This window comes from Mesocricetus auratus, unplaced genomic scaffold (genome assembly GCF_017639785.1).
Source record: "Mesocricetus auratus isolate SY011 unplaced genomic scaffold, BCM_Maur_2.0 Super-Scaffold_100003, whole genome shotgun sequence".
Classification (NCBI taxonomy): Eukaryota; Metazoa; Chordata; class Mammalia; order Rodentia; family Cricetidae; genus Mesocricetus; species Mesocricetus auratus.
This window is the reverse complement of record NW_024429188.1, coordinates 53207734-53223895: the sequence shown is the minus strand read 5'-3', so window position 1 is coordinate 53223895 and position 16162 is coordinate 53207734. Positions and strand designations below refer to the sequence as shown.

Below are 16162 nucleotides of genomic sequence, written 5' to 3'. Positions count from 1 at the left end.
ATAACCTATGAAGGGCCTCACCTTTCCTAGAGAGTGGAGTGGGGGTTAAGGGGGTCTGGGGGGACTGGTAGGGAGCAGGGGAGGAGGGAAGGGAGAGGGAGCTGGGATTGACATGTGAAGCAAGCTTGTTTCTAATTTAAATAAAAACAAAAACAAAAAAGTATAAAAGCACAAAAAGTGAGTGAATGTTTTTCTTTTACTTGTTGGTAGACGCTGACATATAAGTTTTGTTCCCAGTGAGAAAATAACTGTGCAGTTCAGCATGCAAGCTGACCTTGAATTGGAAGCCCATGTTTCAGTTCTGAGTAAAGAGAGTGATTCTGTGTAATCCACAACTGCCTGGGGTAACAAATAAACGTAAATTTCCATACTAAATATTGCAAGCTGATGGGGTTTCTTATCTAGCTTCCAGTTTCTAGCGTCTGTACCGACTTGATTTTGGTTAATAGCTTATACTCCTATTTCAGGGACACCCTATTTGCATCTTGATTCTTGGCTAGTGCAAGTGTAGCTGTGGTGTACATGAAAACTCTGTCAGAGAAGTACACTGCCCTCTTTCACTTGGCTTACAAAGACTATACTAACAAAATTCACATCAATTTTCAAATGCCAAATGGTGCCTGCGTATACAATAAATGTTAATAATAATAATCAAACCACTAACTAGAATGTCCTTTTTTGGATTCATTCCCTAGCAATTACCCTAACTATCCTGCCTTGTCACACTCTTGCCTTAGCCAGGCAGACACACCGAAATAGCCACTGCCTTTCCAAATCTGGAATGTCTATATCTCAAAACTTTGTGAATACTTTCTTTCCCTTTTGTATTGACCACATGATTTCCTAGACACTAGATATAGCACATATACATCGGACACATGGCCACATATGTGTTGTTGTTTTATTAAAGCACTTAGTCTTGATTTGCATTTTTTAATAATTTTCTATACAGGCAGAGTAGGAATAGTTCTTTCCTATTTTACAAGGAAATAGTGAGGAAGCTCAGAAAATCAGTCTGTTGCACCGTGGAGCCCTTGGGGGAAGCCTGAAGTGCATTGAGAGGTTCTTGAGTGATTTCAAGATGACATCTTTTAACATTTCCAAATGAATAATGCATGAATCTTAATACACTAGCGTTTTTAGGCAGCAGAAAGAAGTAAAATGAGCACTAGATGAGCTGCCGAGAGACCTAGAATTTGGTCTTTTTTCTGTCAAAGTAAAGAAGTACTTGGCCTAGTCACTTCAGTCCTTTGAGCGTCAGTTTTTCCTATTGTAAAATGTAAGCAATTTCCCTTCTCAAAAACACAAAGAAGCGCCACTCGTTCCCACAAATGGCCAATGGAACATTCCCATGAATTTTTTATTTTCTTCCTAGGAGGCTAATTTTTGAGAGACCAGCCTTAAAAGGAAATTTATTTTAATAGGCAAGGGAAATGGAACTGCCTGTACTCCATTTCTCAGGACTGCATAGCAATCATAGAAAGGAGTTAAATTCTATTTCTGCTTTTAAGTAATGTGATTGATATGAAAGGAGACAGTACTATATCAAAAGAAGAGAAAAGACATATTCTTTTCCCCGTGTATTTCAGATACTTAGCAGAAAGAGCACTAAATCCATTCATCCCTAAAAGTCTCCTAGTAAAATTTGGTGAACATTTTGAAACATGTGATGCCCTATTTTATGCTTCCTGGAGTTTTTTTCTGCTTTTACACTACCATATTACACGGTCCCCACCAGAGTGGATACATTAGATACATTCATCATAATAAGATTACTGCAAACATACAGGCAGAAAGGGCAAAGTCATGTATTCCCAAGAACAAAACAAATTTTCTATAATCAATACAGACTTCTTGAAGGTTGGTTTTTATATAATGTAAATATTTGGCAATGTGGATAGCATATTGTTTGCTTAGGCTACAAGATCCTATAAGATTAATATATTTCTTGTACATTAAGTATTACAGCAGCTGAAGGAACAAAATACTCTTTGCTGACTGACCCAAGCTCTTTGAAGTAGTCATTTCTGCTTGTTCAATACACTAATAACTTTCCTTCCACGAGAAATTAACACAGTATAAAAGCAAATCCAAGGACATGGCTTTTGACAGCAAAGCAAGAGGACACTTACTTGAGATCTAAACCTTGGTCATGGTCCACATTCCTCTTCATTCCTGCCCTTGCCTCACATAGAAGTCCACCTTTTTCTTTCTTTTAATCTCTAAGCACTGCTGCTAGGAGTTATGTGGCAGTGATAGCTTTGTATTTGCTTAAAGTTGAGGCGTCATTCTTAATATTTCCAAACAAGCAAAAAGGACACAAAGCTTAAAACAACCCCCTTACATTTTGCAGAAAACAAGTTAATTATAGTGATCAGAGATGTAAATTAAACCCCAAATCATAATATGTATTGTTTTTTATTGTACTGATTGCTTGTGCTGATAAACATAGCTTATCTAAGAGAATCAGAAAACCTGTGCCTGTTTGTCTTATTTTCCTCCTTGCACATTTAAGTATGCATGCTTTCTCTTCCAGACTGCCTTTTTGATAGTAGAATCTCTCTACAGTTACTATTAACTACAATTAACTATTATAATAAAAACATGCAACTCATACAGACAGTAAAATGAATCCATACTTGTTAAAGACTTGAAATACTGAACTTCTCATTTTCTAAAGCATTTTGAAAGGGACAATGAGCTAACTATTTTAATCATTCAACAATTTAAGAAACATCAGAATATTTTAGCAGAGTATAAATATAAATCACCCAGTAACCTTCCTTAATGCAAGCTAGGCTAAATTACAAATATTCAGTGTACTATTTTGTCTGATATCAGTTGAGCTAAATACATTGTTATAAAAAGAAACATTCCAATTCCAACTTACATTTTGCCAAGTTCAAGGTAATATTCTTCCTCCCACCTGAAGCAGACAACTTTATGATTATTTTTGCTTGTGCAAACTCCAAGGAAATGACCTCTGTGTTTGGTTCAAGTTCATTGAATTTGTAACCATTTTGATCTGATAGATTAGCTAGAAACTGATGCCAACAATCCAATTCTAGATACCAAGTGTGAAAGGTGCATGTGAGAACTAATTATGAATTAACAATTTTGAGCCTACCGTTTCAGTTTCTTTCTCTTTTCTTCAGAAGTCTCCAAAGAATTCATGTGACAGCCACTCCAAAAGGATGCTACTGATCTGTGCATCGATACAGCTCCTTTTTCTGAAAACAACCAGTTCAATCCTCATTAACTTCCCTCAAAAAGTAATAAAGGAGAGACATGGGGGGAAAGGGGCAAAGAAAGAGACAGACAGAAAGGAGAGAGTGGGAGACACAGAGAAAGCAAGAGGAGAAAGACAGAGGGAGAGACAGAGAGAGAGAGAGTGAGAGAGAGGAGTGCCAAAAGAAAAATGATGAAGGCTAAAGGAAAAAAGGCAGGTAAAAATTTTAGGATTGCCAAACCACTACCATGTTGAAAAATAAGGTAGTGAGTTGTCAGAGTGAGCTATGTAAGCTGTTCTTATCACACTGAACATTTCCGTTTTCCAGTGGGTGAGCAGCTCTCTCTCTCTCTCTCTTTCTCTTTCTCTTTCTCTCTCTCTCTCTCTCTCTCTCTCTCTCTCTCTCTCTCTCATTACTGATGCAAGGCTGCGCAACAGGCTGTACATAATGCCTGCAAAGCTTCACATTTAGCAAAAGAAACGCTCCATTCTATTTATAGGGCCATAGTGCATTGTCTTCCAGTTTCGTGGTTGCTCTGTGTTTTGAGTCTGTGATAACACAGAAACTGTTTATTGTGTCATTTGCAGAATCTGGGTGTCCTCTGGCCCCTACCATAGATACCAGACCACAGCAATCTTCAGTATGATCCTTTCTCAAATCTTTGCATTTGTGTTCAGTACCTAAATGGACATTTCTTTAAATATACAGTAGGTTCCTATAGTAAAGTCAGTGAAAGAATGGTCTCTGATTAAGGCAACCATGAATATACAAGCCTGTGACATATTGACACTGAAATGAATACTCTATTCCTCATAGGTGTTTAAAACCTTACACTTTTTATTCACTCACTCTCTGTTTTCCTCAGTGTCCCTGTGATCAAGAAGTGCAAGTAGGCCTCCATTTCCTCCTAGTGGCTAGAGAACTTTTGCTCAAATGGGGCTTATTTTCTATAAAATATGCCCATATCCTAAGGCTCTTGAGGATGATGTTCCAAGGAATCACTGAACCCAGGTATCTCTGAGCCCAGTGTGACACTATACGAAGCACCAAACATGTTCTTCACCAGACACGGGAAGATGAACAGGAGGAAACATGCAAACCTTGAATAATAACTTCAGATCAGAACCTAGGAACTTTTCAGATAAGACATGGAAGAGATGGATGTTAGTACAAGTCCAGCCTCAGGCTAGGACATACCCTGGATGGGATGTTTGAAGACCCTCTGCCTCAAAGTACTCTTTTATTGTGTTTGAGAGACTAGTTAGGCTTCTAGAAGAAAATGTTTCTGAAATCTTGATTTTAAAATTCTAATGCTCAAAAAATGTACTTACTAAAAAATCTTTGTGGGGAATATTGATCAAAACTAGAAAGACATTTACAGAAGGGATAAGATATAAGGTAAACCTGGAGACAGGCCAATGGGAAAATTGATCTGTCCAAGACTAGTTAAAATGCCAATGGTCGCAAGTGCCAAAAATATCGGGTTAATTAAAGTAATCCAAATATGCATTAAATAAGATATGGGTACAAAAGACTGAAATATATTATCCCTGCTTTGCCTTTTTTTTATTCTGTACTCTGGGACCTGGAATACCATAAGTATAATGTTTTTCGTTGTTGTTGGTTTTTCGAGACAGGGTTTCTCTGTGACTTTGGAGGCTGTCCTGGAACTAGCTTTTGTAGACCATGCTGGTCTCGAACTCACAGAGATCCGCCTGCCTCTACCTCCCAGGACACTGTTTTTCTTGTGTATTTAAAGTATACTTTCCACAGACATCTAGTGTGGTGATCTCAACTCTCACGTAGGCTTACTTCTATTCTAGCTTTACTGAGTGCCTGTTATGTGTAAAGCAATAGTTCAAAGAGAGCCGGGGTGGACAAAACGTGGAAAAAAAGATAAGAAAGGGTACCAGCTCCTGCAGCTTTCTGCAATCTAGTAAAACAGAAAAGCTTATTTTCCAATTTTCTCAAATTGAAAACAACATACATGTGATAAATACCTGAGAATGTCATATCTAGTTCTTTAAAATACTGGAGGAATTCAGGTATCCAGAAGGGCTACTCTAAGGCATTTCAGTATGGAAGCTGGACAATCTTCCAGTAGGAGTAGGGTTTGGGTGGGGCTTTTAAGAATGGCAGGGCATGGTGGTACATGCCTCTTATCTCAGTTCTTGGCAGGTTAGGGTGGAGGATCAACGCTAGTTTGAGGTTAAACTGGGCCTGTACTAGAGATGAAACTGTTTCTGAAAAAAATGCAAAATTTTGTCAAAATTCCTAGTTCTTGCTCCTTTGGAGTGAAGTCTCTCGATACCATTTCCTCCAAATAAGTTTTGAACACAGGGCTATCTGTTACCTTATGTGGAGCATGGCTGTTGAGTTTTCAGTCTGTAGGTTGGTTAGAACATGCAGAAGCTAATGTTCATGTATTTTGAAATAAAATACCACGTGTGTCTTAGATCAAATTTATCATTTCTATTGAACTCAAGGAATTTAGTCTGACGCAGTACAGAGTATGATAAACATAGTTTTCTAAACATTTTTATAACACCAAGACAATAATTTAAATACCAGGAATTCTTCCACTCAACAATTTTTAGTATTTTAAAACTGTGATTTAATTATGACTAACATTTGTTTAGCACTTTGAAGTCTGCAAAGGATGTTATGCTTTCTTATACTAGGGCAAGAAACTAATACATTCTCATCATCAACTAAACATCAAAGTGCTGTAATGAACTCACTAAACACATTTAAAATATTTAAATTATTTTGTGTGAGAGGTTACTACCATTTAACTAAATAATTCCTTGTTTAAGTAAAATACTGTTTTTCATCTGGACTAGAAGGTATTTATTTAGTAGCCTAAGTGCCAGGCACCATAATGTGTTATAAGAATCTTATTTTATACATGAAAATAGCCTATGTCTTAAGTAGTATTTTGTTTCTACATTATGATTTTCAAAAGTGCTAAGAAATGATAAGTAATTTCCCCAAACTACTACTCTGAGATCACTGAACATTAATTTGTAGTTTTGATCTGAAGGAGAGTTAAAGCCAGACTATCACTACAAATCTTGCAACTGCAGGGCGATGTATTAGGTAGTTGATTCTATTAATTGCTATAAATAAGTAGATGGTAAGAACTAAGACATTCTGATTCACAAGATTCACAGACTTCAGAGAGAAATCTCCAGAGCCTGGGGTTTATACATTTATGGGGACATTGGTGGATTATGGGTAGGTTTCCACATTCATGGAACTCCTACATGGCCCCAAAGGCACCTCAAAATAACTCTTATATCAGTTTCAAGAAATTGCAGAGCAAACCACATCTTTAACTCTTTCCTTGAAATAGATTTCAATCTTGATGGATGCATGTTTTAGTTTTTTTGGCAGCATGTCTCTGAAATGATTATTAAAGAGTGTAGGAAAACAAATCTCAACTCATAGCATTTTTCTAAATCCAGAAAGTGAGGTAGAATATATAGAAAGTTGTTTCTGTCCCAGACAAATGGGCCAGTGGCCAAATCCAAAATTGCCACATCCAGCAGGACTCCAGAGACAGACCTGACTGGGTCAGTGGAAGAATGAAGAAAAGATGCACAGAAAAGCTAGGACAGGGTGGTCTGGGCTCTCAGATGGGAAAATCTGCAGCACCCTGTAAGCTCAGTGTAGTCGTTATCATATACAATTGAAGAGCGAGGTGGGGTCCTTGTAGACAGTGGAACAAAGAGGCAGGACTTTTGGTATACTCCTGAACAAGGAGAGGAGTTTAACTAATCTGAATAAAGCAGTCTCTGTAGAGGAGTAGTCTCAGAACATAAACATCAAAGGGCAGAAAGCTACAGTGTACATTTTTCTGCACACACTATCAACATTATCACTTGGACCAGGCTTTATCATTTCTCTGAGCCTAACCTGGAGAAGGTTTTGCCACTTTCCATGTGTCTAAGGCATTAGATTCCTCGATATAGCCTGCCCATGTCACTCAGGAATTCACTTAATCTCCACACAAAATGCTTGCTTATTCCAGTTTATTCCCATTGACAAAACCAGTGAAATCATGTCTAACTGGTTAACTGAATTTTTATTCTTAATTCATGAAATAAAGGGGAAGACAAATGGCCTGAAACAGTGTCTAAAACAAGAAATAATGATACAAGGAATACTTGGGGCATAAGACAATTGATAGTTATAAAAATGTCTAGAAGTGCTTACACTAAAATAACCACCATTTTCATACAAATGAACATCAGATTTCCAAATAATAAATAGTTATCAAGGGACTATTTAAGGGGGGTGTTGTGTTTGGATCTTATCTTCAAGCCAAAATCATGGACAACAGAAGTTAGTGAGAATTTTCAATGTCTTATACTTTTGTTGATAGAGAATTCAGCTAAAAGCCCACAAAAGTCACGTTGTACAACCCATATTCATGTGTGTGCATGTGAAAAACACCATGTAAAGAAACACCACTATCTACAGACATAAGGTCACTTACTTCACATAACACAATACTCAGACTGAGTCAACTTGCAAAGCTGCTTCCAGTATGAAAAAGCATCATTTCAAGTATGTTTTTTCCCTTTGACTTTTCTCTGTGTCCCTTTTGTACAGGAAATTCTGAAGGGAAAATGCATAACTTCAGATTCCTGTCTCAGTGTATGTTTATCAGGCAAATCTACACTGTAAGTTTCATGAAACAAAGGATGGAGAAGAATAGGAAGGAATGCAGGGAAGTATTTGCCACAAAATTGTGCTCTGGGACAGCTGTGCTGGAGTGCTGGAAGTGAAGGGATTTGTAGGCATCTTTTTTGCTCTGAACTTTCACTATTGGGCTATGAATGAACTTCAGAAGGCTCCCCGAATCCATGAAATTATTGAGAAATTTTTCTTATATATTCATATATCCATTTTTCCCTTGGGAAAAGTTTCAAAATTTCCATTAGATTCCCAAAAAGATTCAGTACAACAACAACAACTACAACGAAGTTTAAAACAGCTACTGGATTCCTAAGCACCACCCCTTTAGGTGGCCTGCTAACGGGAAGTGAGATGTGACAGGAAGGGCCCAGCATCGAAGATTTTCAGATAGTAATCCACCAAATGATTACAAATGGTACATCTGCGTGACTTCCTCATTTTACAGGTGATGAAAGTGCCAGGCAGTTGCAACCCTTGTCAAGTAGAGCATAGTTAGAGTGAGCTCGGAGGAAATTATTTTGAGTGGTGATCTTTCTTGTCCCTTATTTTCATTTGTGTTTCCTTTATTGTCAGTAGAAAAGTGTGTGTTCATGGTGTTGCTAATAGTTTCAGATCTTGGCTAGTGCAGGGGAGGGGAAGGGATCAAAATGGAAAGAAAACATTGATCATCAGGATAGTAGTCATGGTATTTTATTTATTTTTAAACAATGGTTCTTTCTCTTAAACTCTTAAAGTGTACAAGATTTGCATGCATTGTGAACATGTGTGGGATTCTGTATTTTTTAACTAGTAAAAGGCTTCATGCCTCTCATTAACATTCTCAAAGTTCATGAACCCCCAAACACTGGAAACCACTGACCTCATTTTTCAGTAAAAAAAAAAGCTCAGAGATGTTCTTCCAGCTAGAAAGAAGTCAAGACTGGTGAGAAGTCAGCCTTTCCTTTTTAATTCATTGTTACTTGCATTGCTGAAAGCAGTCTCTTTCTCATGTACTTTATTAGTACAAATGAGTACATTTGGGCACTTTCCCTTTTCCGTGCTTATGGAAATGATCAGATCAAATGTACTTAAGAGCAGGACACTGTAGACTAAATACAGGAAAGGATTTGTAAATGAATGTGAGTTCTCTTAACTGTCAGTCATCCAGATGATGTGTTTGTGAAAAGGATTTAACCACTATAGCTGAGACAATAGATTTAAGCTGCAAAATGCCTCCTTCATGACACTGTAAAACTAACAATACTTAATTTAAGCAGAGGACTGATTTATTGTACTAATAACCAAATCTCTGGGACCAGGCTTAAATGCCACAAAGTCAACGACTATTCAACCAAAAGCAAAATTCAGACATGTCATAAGAGTACTAGATAGAAAATCTAGTATGATTACAGTCTACCATGCAATACTTAATAATGCTAAGAACCCAATGTGAAAGTTTGCCTGGATCCCCCAAAAGAATCAGATACTTTTGTCATGAAAATTTCCTGAAGATCCAGCTTTTCTACATGGCTTCAATTTCATATTGTTTTTTGCACTTCTTTCAAGTATTATGAAGATTTATTTGCTTGACTTTATCTGGACTAAATGCCTGTATATTTGCTGCAAAATAATAAATTAATGAAGCATATATGTATATCTCTGTGAATATGATTTACATTTTAGTTTTCCAGATTTAAGGCTACAAGATGCCAACATACAAAAGGGTTCAAGTCAATTTTGTAGAATCCAAGTTAGAATAGTTTCTAGTAGCTACTTTTGATCAATGTATTTATTTTGAAGCAAGTAAAGGGAATAGGAATTTATGGGAGAATAAAAGAATTATTTGAGAAGCAATGTAGATTTAAGCTTCATTTATTAGGATCCCTTAGAATACTCGTAAACTGCCTAATGTCTTGGTGAATTGACTGGGTACACAACTATTTGGAGTTTCAGCTTTGGCCAAACAGACTTAAGAAGTTACATATTCAAAAAAGTAAAATACCCTAAATTCATGCTTGCAATTTTCTTTTTTTCCTCAATATATGTTTTTATTTAAATTAGAAACATGAATGCTTCACATGTCAATCCCAGTTCCCTCTCCCACCCCTTCTCCCTTGTACCTCCACCAGCCCTCCCAGCCCCCCACTCAATCCCCACATCATTCCCCAGGGAGGGTGAGGTCCTCCTTGGGGGGATCTCTAAAGTCTGTCATTTCATCCAGGGCAGGACCTAGGCCCTTCCCCATGTGTCCAGGCTGAGAGAGCATCCCTCTATTTGGAATGGACTCCCAAAGCTCATTCATAAACTATGGTAAACACGGATCTACTACCCAAGGCCCCACTGATTTCTGTGGCCTCCTCACTGGCACTATATTCATGGAGTCTGGATCAGTCCCCTGTTGGACTCTCAGCCAGCTTGCAATTTTCAAAATGGAATGTCTGTTATTTTAGGAATTGTCTCTGTTTCTTCAAGTCCTTGTAGGAAGGAAAGAAGGAATGAATGAAGGAAGGAATGAAGGAAGGAAGGAAGGAAGAAAGAAAGGAAGGAAACTGATTGCAGAAGGAGTTTTGCAAAGCTAAGAAATGTGGACCTGCCGGCTCAAGAATGCTTGTTCCTTGTTCAAGATCCAGTGAAATAAAAATAAATTAATGGGAGAAAGTTAACAGAAAAAAATTAATGGAAACACAGAGATAATCTGCTGCTAGGTATAAAGGGAATGCAGAGAAGCTGATGGTGGCAATTTGGGGAGGAGGAATGATGGATTAATGGTAGCGATTGTTCGATTGTTCAAAGATAGTGTTAACACAAGTAAAAAACACAAATTTGTAGGCAATATCTATGTTTGGAGAACTCTCAAAGGGCTTAGAACAAAGGTGTAGCTATAGGATGCCACATGTTTATTCTTCTGTCTCACCTCCTATCTCTCATGTAAAGGGGCAAATAACACTAGATTTCAGGCGTTTTTTTCTTTCTCTGAAACATATAAATTTGAAGTAATTTATAAGTATTATCTCCCTGCACCACATTCTGGGAGAAAAAAATCAAGAGTAATCAGTACCTCCCTCTACTTACAAAACTAGCCTGCATGGTCCAATATTGTCTTCTAGACCAAGGGGTTGCTGAGCTTTCTCTAGGTAAATTATTTGGAAATAATGTATCAGAACAGACTATACCCCATTTGGCTATGTGTGTGATGCTTTTAAATTAAGCTATAGTATTCACATATAATATATCCTATCTCCATCTTTGAAATTTGGAAAGTCTAATGTTGTTTAATCTTTTTTCCAAGTTGTTCTGCTTTGAAATTATTTTCATTAATAAAATATACCTTTGATGATGTACTGCTTTCTAACCATAGAAGAATAAATCTACTCAAAAACATTTATCAGCAATTAGTTCTTCATTCTTTGCCTTGTCACCAAATAAACAATAGTCATTTTCTACAGCTTATCATGAGTTTCAATTGAACTGTTAACAGATAAAGCATCATTTCTTTCTGTTAACCAAACAAAATGCAACTCACATGGTTTTTACCAAAACAATTACTTTCCTCTTACATAGGTAATAGCGGAGTCTCTGGCTTCCAGTTCTGAAAGGCTATGTGTGTTCCCAAGAAATTAACCATATAGTTAATGGGGTTGCCCAAAACACCTTCTTTTTTTATAATTATGACACTTACATTAATTCATTTACAATTTTGTAAAATTTATTTTGATCATACTCAGCCCCTCTCCTCCAAACAACTCTTGCTAAATCCTCCATTCCCATTGCCCTACCTACGAAATTCAATGCTCATTATCTCTGTCTCTGTCTCTACGTCTGTCATCTCTCTGTCTCTGTGTGTCTCTGTCTCTCTGTGTCTCCCTCTCTGAGTCTAATTGATGTTGCCTAACTATACTTGGCTCTGGGACATGTGTTAGAATATGGTCAACTTACCAGGGGCCAGCATTAAAGAGAACTGACATTCCCTCTCCCAGTAGCTATCAGATGCTAAAAGTGAAGTGAGACTTCTGCTCATTGCCCCAACCTCTATGCTAAGGTTTTGTTTGATTTGAAATTGTGCATGTCTTGTGCATCCTGTAACAATTGCTCTGAGTTCAAATGTGCAACTGTCCTGGTATGTCTGGGAAACAGTTTCCTTGATATTATCTATCATTGAGGCTCTTAACATTTTAACCCCTTTATCAGTGATCACTGAGTTGTGGAGAGAAGGATGTTTGATACAGATGACCCATCTGGGACTGAACAATCTGAAGTCTCTTATTTTCTCTATTTTGTTCAGCTGTATATCTCTACTGATTTCAATCTACCACAAGAAACTTGTATGATGAGTGTTCAGCACTGAGCTATGAGTATAGCAATAATTCATTAGGGGGCATAGATTTCCATTTAGCAGAATATTAGCAGCAGGTTCTCCCCTACACCCTATGACACATCTAACCATGGAACCTTGACCCCATTATCAGTGCCATGTATGAGTTCAATTTCAAAGAGCAGGCCTTAAATCCAATCAGAAAGTTACTCCCATACATTCATGCCAGTATTGCCTCAGTGTGCCTATCTTGTCAGGTCATTCATTATCATAGCTCACAGGGTTCACAGATGGGCGAGATTGATGGTTGTTTTTCTTCTCATAGCATGCATAGCACCTTATAGCAGAAAGAACACTAGTAAAGCCCTAATGAATTTCTTTCTCTCAAAAATTCCATATAAAAGGAATCATATTGCCCTAGGTTTTGAATTGCTATGAGAAAACATCATGATGAAAATCCACTCATGAAGGAAAGGGTTTATTTAATGTCTGCTTCCACATCACAGTCAATCATTGAAGGAAGTTATGACAGGAGTTCAAGGTAGGAACTTCCACAAAGAGACTGAACCAGAGACCATGAAAGAGTGCTGCTTACTGGCTTTTTTCCATGGCTTGCTAAGCTTGCTATGGCTCATTTGCCCAGTGATGGCAACACCCACAATGAGCTGGGTCCTCTCAGATTAATCATAAAGAAATAAAATTTTCCGAACAGATTTCGGGAGCCCATTTCTCATGGAGGGATACTCTCTTAGCCTAGATACACAGGGTAGGTCCTAGGCCCTGTCCCAAATGACTTGACAGATTTTAATGATCTCTAATGGAAGGCCTTACCTTCCCTGGGGAGTAGATGGGGGATAGGATGGGGGTTCATGGGGGGATGGGAGGATGGGAGGGAAGTGAAATTGAGATGTAAAATAAGATTGTTTCTAATTTAAATGAAATTTATATATAAAATAAAAAGAAAGAAAATGCCCCCCCCAACAGATTTACCTACCAGGCCATTTTATGAAGGTATTTTTTCAACTGTGATTACCTCTTCTCAGATAAGTCTAGATTTTTGTCAAGTCGAAAACAATAAGAACAAAACTGGAAAACATAAAATATAAACAAAAGACAAGTAAGATGAAAAATGCCCCACCAAAGCAATGAAACAAAAATGTCTACAAAACACCAATAGAGTTCATTTTGTATTGGACATCTGCTGCTGTGCATGGGGGGGGGGTCTGCCCTTAAGTGTGATTTGTATACCCAGTGAGTCTTCATTGGAAACAACTAGTTTTTTCACTTCAAATGCGTATCAATAGGAGTGAGCTTCTCGGTTAAGAATGGGAGTTTGTGTCCACGTCCCCTTCTCAACACTGGGACTCCATCTGGCCTGAATTTGTACTTGCCCTGTGCATGCTGTTACAATCTCTGAGAGTTTGCATGTGCATCAGTCCTGTTGTGTCTAGAAGACAATGCTTCCTTGTTTCCTATCCACTCTTGCAATCTTTTCATCTCTCCCTCTGCATAGCCTCCTGAACAATGGTGAGAGAGGTATGATGAGGAAATCCCATTAGGACTTAGTGTTCCGAAACCTCTCAGTCTTTGCATTGTCCACTTGTGGGTCTCTGTGTTAGTTCCCAGCTATATTCCTTTAAGCTGTGCTTATAGTTATAATTTTATATAATCATTTCTTCTATGAAAACAATAAAAAATAAAGAATACAAATGAATTTATGTAGTTTTTTTCATTAAAATCTTTTTATTAAGCTTTTTATTGGGTGCCAATAAAATTATAACATATTATATGTAACAATTACAAATTATAGTATGTTATTGTTTGGTTTCCTCTATAATGTATATACATAAATGCAAAAACAGTAAAACAAATGAATCCATGTAGAATTAGAGTTTTCATATCATAATAGAATTAAACTGGTGCTTATCCAAAGTAGATTCACGTGAGTTAAATAATGTAATTTTGAAAATTTCACTAATACTAACCAATAAAAATCATATACATACTTTGCCTTAATGTTTCTATACCTTGACATAATATCGTGAGCAAAGGAGCTTGGGGAGTAAAGGATTCATTTCAGTTTGCAATTCTTGGATCACACTCCCATCACTGAAAAAATCAGAACAGGAACTCAAGCATGGAAGGTACCTGATGGAAAGAATTGAATCAAAGGTCATAAAGGAACACTGATTACTGGTTTGCCACTCGTGGCTTGTCCAGTTTGCTTTCTTGTGTATCGCCATCTCCACTGAACTAGGCCTACTCACATCAATCACTAACCAAGAAAAAGCCTGCAGGCTTGCCTGTAGACAAATTATGGTGTTTTCACTTTCTCAACTGAAGTTTTCTCATCCCAATGACTCTAGCCTGCATCAAATTGACATAAAACTAGTTATCCAACACACACATGTATATAATTTTGATTATATTCACCTGTCTCATCTCTCTTCCACTTTTTCACACCACTTCTCTTTCCTAATTAGTTCTTCTTCCATATTTATGTCTTTTTGTGATCCAGAGTGCTGAATAATTAGGATTGCTTACAAGAGCATTGATGAAAAGTTATAGAAGGAGCACGGGCAACATATCAATGCCTACATGCACTGATGCAAATATCCCTTTCTCCTCTAACAGCCATCAGTTGCCCATAGATCATCAGGGAGTGGCGAGGCCTTGTGAGTCCCTTCCTCTAGAAACTATTAGCTGCTTATAAATCTCCAAGGAGACATTGGGCCTCCTGAACACCCTCCGCAACATAGAATGCTGACAGACCCAATCTTTTGCAAGGCTTTTGCAGTAAATTACAACTGCTGAGCGTTCCAGAGTGCAACAGCCACACTATGTGCAGAATATAGTAAAATAAAGTTACTTCCTCTAGCTCTTATATTCTTTCTTCCCATTCTTCAATGATTTTCCTTGAACCTGGGGATGAGCTAAGGTTGGTCATTATTCACAATATCTTAAGAAGTTATTAGCCTCTGTAGTAACCACCACCCACTGCACAAAAAACACATCAATCTATGGGCATAAAGATAAATTGTTAGAAGTGATTTTATAGACACATTGTGTCCATTTAGCAATATGACATCAGTAGTTTCTAATATAGGATTCTCCTCTGCTATGAGTTTTTGATAAGGTATACTGTTCCAGTCATGAATATGTTCCTATGGAGTGAATATCAAATCCAGTCAGAAAAAAATTGGCCATCTCTATAACCCACTTAACCACTGAACACTTTGTAATCACACAGGAGCCACATTTAAGTAGGGCTAATGATGACAATTCTCCTTCTAGAACTATGAGGGCTAACCAACAGTGGAAGTTTCCAGCTTAGTTTTACCCTCTTTTATTTGTGTTCTGCCACCAAAATATGTACAGTTTTCAACAACAGTGTCTTTTTTGTCATTAAATTTTGATTGTTTTGATTTAGTAGTATAGAACATTGAATAGAGGGAATTGCTTATATTTGTATAGCACATAGTCTCTCAATGGAATTGTGTTAAGAATTTCATAGTACTACATCACTATTTTGCAGGATCTCTCTTAAATATAGATACAAGTGTTTTAAAGTTTAATAGGACAAATGAAATTAATAAAGAAGGTCCCCTAAAGAATCTGTATAAATTACAAATGAATGGCACAGTCAGAATTACATGCTTAATGATTTTGGATGCTGTGACTTACATATTTGATTGATTAGCTGCTGTTTATTCACTCATTTTGAGTAATATTTTAAATAAACATTTTGTTCGTTCATTGAGAAATTCATAAAATGTATGCTCTTCATGTTCGCTGACAAGTCCTCCCTTTAACACCACTACCACCTTCACAAGGCCAAATCCATTTACTCTTTTTTAAATTTAATAACTCGTTGACTCAAATTTATGCTGTCCATGTACTCCTGGATATGAGGCCATCCACTGACGTACAAAGAATC

General features: G+C 37.3%; 1 protein-coding gene across 5 annotated transcripts in view; it reads right to left on the bottom strand.

Moving 5' to 3' along the window:
- Positions 1–3592, bottom strand: part of Gpr174 (G protein-coupled receptor 174) — a 39232-nt gene extending 35640 nt beyond the window's left edge. For 2 of the 5 annotated variants that reach the window (XM_021222920.2, XM_021222921.2), the window contains exon 1: positions 3128–3592. The gene's annotated coding sequence lies outside the window, so the exon portion shown is untranslated. Of the gene's footprint in view, positions 1–2132; positions 2370–3127 lie in introns of those variants that run through there. The other 3 variants (XM_021222925.2, XM_040744325.1, XM_021222923.2) reach the window with 2 other exon arrangements.
- Between the last annotated feature and the right edge of the window lie 12570 nt (positions 3593–16162).